Source organism: Simochromis diagramma, unplaced genomic scaffold (assembly GCF_900408965.1).
Source record: "Simochromis diagramma unplaced genomic scaffold, fSimDia1.1 OVJJ01000466.1, whole genome shotgun sequence".
In the NCBI taxonomy this organism is placed as follows: domain Eukaryota; kingdom Metazoa; phylum Chordata; class Actinopteri; order Cichliformes; family Cichlidae; genus Simochromis; species Simochromis diagramma.
Genome location: NW_024387287.1, coordinates 167,828 through 172,983, shown reverse-complemented (window position 1 = coordinate 172,983; position 5,156 = coordinate 167,828). Strand labels below are relative to the sequence as shown.

The 5,156-nt window shown below is 40.3% G+C and overlaps 1 long non-coding RNA gene across 1 annotated transcript in view; it reads right to left on the bottom strand.

Moving 5' to 3' along the window:
- Positions 1–5,025: 5,025 nt before the first annotated feature.
- LOC120716265 overlaps positions 5,026–5,156 on the bottom strand; it is a 10,820-nt gene continuing 10,689 nt past the window's right edge. The window contains exon 3 of the long non-coding RNA XR_005691857.1: positions 5,026–5,037. This is a non-coding gene — a long non-coding RNA (uncharacterized LOC120716265). The remainder of the gene's footprint in view (positions 5,038–5,156) is intronic.

Sequence of the window (5,156 nt, the reverse complement as noted above, 5' to 3'; positions counted from 1 at the left end):
TCCCCACACAGAGTGCTTTTAGAGGGAGGGGCTCCCTCCTCTCTGTCCTCACACTGATCCATGCTGCTCAACACATGCACATCAGAAGGAACTTTATTTGACTCAAACCACAGCACAAGTGAATTCAATGATTTGATCGATCAATCAAGCAAGTAATCACACAGGAAAAACCATCTCACTGTTGTGTGTGACTTTAATGGAGAGACAACGGTTTTGTTTGTTGTGTGAAGAAATCAAACTGAACTGAACAAACATTAAAGTTCCTAAAGAAAAACTGTTAGAGGAGGAAGCTGTCACAGTCTGGTGAGGGCAGACTGTATGAATTGTCGAGAAGGACCCAAAATGCAGACACAAAGAACGTGGAAGAAAACTTGAATATTAACAAAAAGTGAGCCATTTAATAAGGCTGGTAAAAAAAAAGGTACAAAGAAAGGGCAAGGCAAACTGAAGTAAACTAACATCAACCTAAACTGGGAGAACTAAATAAACAACAAGAAAAGCCTAGACATGAAACTTGGAAACACGGCATGGAAAATGTGGCATGAACAGCAGACGACCTGACAATGACACACTGAAAACACAGGACTTAAATACACAGGAGGTGATTAGGGGAAGTGGGAACACATGGGAGAACAGCTGACTGACATGAGCCTAATGACAGGACAGGGGAAGTGAAACTAAATTCTACGAACAAAGAACACACGACTCCTTCAAAATAAAACAGGAAACATGAGACAGACATGATAATACATGTCATACATGTACATATCAATATATAACTTGATAACATAAGACACGCAGCATGAAACACAAAGGGTGAGGGAAACTTAAATGCAGGGGAAGAAAACACAAGGAGTCTAATAACCAAATGAACTTAAACATAAACAACATCCAAATAAACTAAAACTTAAAATGCTGGGTCAACAGACCTAGGAACATGACAGAAACAAAGCAAACTTACAGTTTCTTCACACAGAGACAGCGACAACAAGCTCCACTCCACACCTGGGGTCCGTTCTTCGTACGTCGCTCACTACATCCAAGATCAAATCATCGCGCTAACCGTGAGCTCGCTAATCCGGTTCCCCGAACACACCTGCTGTTGACGATTACTACAGCTGGATCAAGTAATGTGACATCACTGAGTGTCGTAAAAGGGGCTACGCATCGATAGTAGAAACATTGATCGGCAACCCTCTGATTGGTCGGCGAAAATGTCGAAGGGGCGTGCACGGTATTTTTCGGCAGCAGAGCAAGAACTCCTGAGTGAGGGATTTCAGGAGTTTCAGAGTTTAATCAGAACGCAAGGGAACACTGCAAAGGCTGCAAAAGCAAGGAGAGAGGGCTGGCAGGAAGTTGCTGACAAATCAAACTCGTAAGTAATTTAATAATAATAATATATTGGATTTATAGAGCGCTTTTCAAGGCACCCAAAGCGCTTTACAATGCCACTATTCAGTCACTTTATTATTTAGCCTATTTATAGATTTATTATATTACACTATATTATCCAATATTATATTACATTATATTGTTATATTATATCCTCTTTCACATTAGAGCCACAACAGGACCCACTAGAACATGGGAACAAGTAAAAGTGGAATATAAGAATATTCTACAGAATGGTAATATTTACCACTTATATTGCTTTTCGTCTCTTGGAAAGAGACCCTGAAATAATCTGTTTGTTTATAACAGCAACCAAGAAAAGGGCAGAGCAAACAAAGACAGGTGGTGGTCCTGCACCCCCTCGTCAACAAGTTGGTTAAGTGAATAATACCCTCACGGGAAAATCGATATCTCTCTATGAGCACACTGTCGCGCTGAGCTAAAGGATCCTGTCTATCCCACAATATACGCTGGATTCTGAGGACTCTCCTTATCAATCTTGCACCTCCCTCAATGGGTGGCTCGCGTATACGGACAGGACATGGCTGTGACAGACTTCCCAAATCCACCTTCGCTTTTATAGCCGTGGTCTCTCATCTTGATTACACGAAGTAATTTACTATTACTACTCTAACATATGAATTACATCTGTAATAATCACATACATGTAATAGAATGTTAATAGTACATTTCCCTTTTTTAGGAAATGACCTGTATGTATCTGTGTGAAATCAATAAAAGGATCAAGTGCTGCATTATCTTTAGTTACATTGATGTTAGTTATTTATGGTGACACAGTGGTGGAATATCGCTGTTGCTTTCGTATAAATGAAGCGGACATACCTGCGTGGCCGCGATCTAATCCTGTTTACATGAAGTAAACCTGCTCCCGAACAGGTTTACGCTTACGGCTCTGTTGCTATGACAGCAAGTCCCGGATGAGCTTCGGGGAACCGACTGATCCAGGATCACGCGAAATCGTCAACAATCTCATCCGGCTAACCTACTTAGCGAGGTACGAAGAACAGGCCCCTGGACACTAAACACAGACACACAAGTTAGCTGCTTCCTGGAAGGAGGCGGTACTCCACCTGAAGTGAGAGGGAGGGTGGAGGAGGTAGAGTTTCACAAAAAGTAACTTTATAACTAATTTAATGTCACACTGATAGCTTCTAACTGTTATTTATTTATTTATTTATTTTGTCAGATTTATTGACAGATTTAGTGTCATTAGCAGATAATAATACTCATAGGAGAGGTTGATACAGTATGAACATAAAGAATAGTACTCAGGTTGTAACACCAAACATATCAATTAAATTTTTGCCCAAAAATGCAAATCCCCAAGTCAAGCTTCAAAACCGTACTTTTTCATTTAAATGTTTTCATATGCAATAATGTAGTGGCGTAATGTTCCAATATGCCTGAAGTATCTGAAAAAATTGTCAAGATGGTGCCTGTTTGGAAAAGTGTTTTAATGTTTCTGAACATGTGAGGTCTTGATAGTGTAACAGCCAGCATGCCTCTCCAGTTATCGGTTGAGTTGGTGGGTGGATTTTATAATACCCACGGAGAAGACCTGCATCCAGAACAGAGTTAGCTTAAACTTAAAACTGGACAGGATGGCTGTATCCCAATTCAGGGTCTGCAGCCTTAAAGGCCGCATTTTAAAGCCGATTATGTCACAGCGACGCGCCGAAGGCTGTCCCAATTCAAAGGCTGCTCGAAATGCGGCCATCAAATGCGTCCTTCATTTCCCTGTGGAGGTGTAGACTTCGTGGCACAACATATCCCTCAATTCATAGTGCGGCAGTGGTGTGGATAATTTTGCCGCAGACGGCAGAAGCAGAGCGGCCGAAGAGTAAACTGTGAAAAGTAAGTACTGAATATTATGTCACTTAGTTATGTGCAAATGTTGAATAATGAGGAACATTAAAACATTACTGTTGGCCACATGTCGGCAAAGTTATGTGACATTAGTGATGTTTGTACTTTCAGCGTTAACTTGGTTTTAAAGCCTTTAAAATATAATAATACAATAGTCGACCTTAATCTTACAGAGATGTGATGATTTATGGATAATTAAAGTCAGTCATATATCCACAAACACAACAAGCTGAAAGTCAGTGATGCTGCTCGGTTTGCAGTCCTGAACATCACGGCACAAGCAGGATTCACTGCACTGTTAATGTGAGATATGTTATATTGTCACAGTGACGCTACGAAGGCTGTCCCAATCTGAAGTGTTCTCCAGCAGCAGCTGACAGATGGAGAGAATAGACAGACTGTTCCCTGTTTGTGAAGGACTGCTAGGAAAGTTTAACATAACTGTCTGTGCTGAATCAGTCTTATTAGGTAATGTTCAAATAATGTGATCATCCCAGTGTTTCCAGTGTGGGAGAAAGTACTCAGAGTACTCAGGGCCTTCAAGTTACACACTATGAAAGGCAGCAACAAGTTTAATGTTCAGAAACCTAAAGTCTGTATCAGCAGCAGGATGGAGCTAAAATAAATGTTGGTTCCAGTTCTATGAAGCTTTGAGTATTTTGGATCAGTAGCTGCTGTGTTTGTTGCATCATGTTGCTGTAACTGTTTATATGCTTTATATATTCTGAGCTAAGTTGATCTCAATTCAATTCAATTCAATTCAATTTCTTTATTGTCCCACAAGGGAAAATTAGTTTAGCAGCAGGAGGATAAAAATAAACAGAACAATACTATAAAACAATAATGACAATAATAATGATAGAAAGTTCAAGGACAATTATTTGCCATTAAGGAGACAAGATGCAGTAGGGATAAAAGAGACCTGGAGTCTTTTAGTCCTCCTCGGAGGTACTCTAAAACGGCGGCCGGAAGGCAACAACTCAAACTCACTGTGAAGTGGATGGTTCACACAGTTAATAATAGAATGAGCCTTTCTAAGCACGTTTCTATTGTAAATGGTCAAAAGTCCATCTTGAACTTCTATAAAACAAAGACAACATCTCAGATGAGACGTTAAAAGATCTCATTTTCCTTAAAAAGAACAGCTTTGTTGAACTTCTTTAGTGGCATCAGCATGAGATTCAAAACACAGTTTATGGTCAAGTACCACACCTAGATATTTATAACTCTCAACGATCCCAACATCGGCAGTTTTAATGATAGTGGGTGATGAGCTATAAGAGGACTTCCTAAAATCAATAATCATGTCTTTAGTTTTTGACACATTTAGTGACAGGAAGGACTCATCACACCAATCCACAAAATCATCTACAACCTGTCCATGGCCTGACTCGTCCCCACTAGAAGACTGACGATCACTGTGTCGTCAGCAAACTTCAGGATGTGTCTGTTTGTGAGATTGCTGCGACACTCATTTGTGTAAAGAATGAACAGAAGGGGGGAGAGGCAGCAACCCTGGGGTGATCCAGGGTTGTTGCCTGGATCTCTGTTCTGGATGCAGGTCCACACTATCCCGTCTATAGTGTTACATCATATTCTATAAGGATGTTATGTGTTTGTAGACTTTCTGCCCAGTTTGACCCATTTAGCAGACGTCAGCCTGTTTAAGGCTCTGATATCTATTCTGTGTGACTTACAGCAGTTATGACAGGGTCTGATTTTCTCACCCAATAAAGGAATATTTCATATATCAGTCGACTCTTCATTCTATCAGACACAGTTATCACAGCTCCTACATTTGCTTTTTACACATGTATGTAAGCATTGAGCCAAATTTAATAATGCCAACATACTGAAGGAACAACATTTGTCTCTCA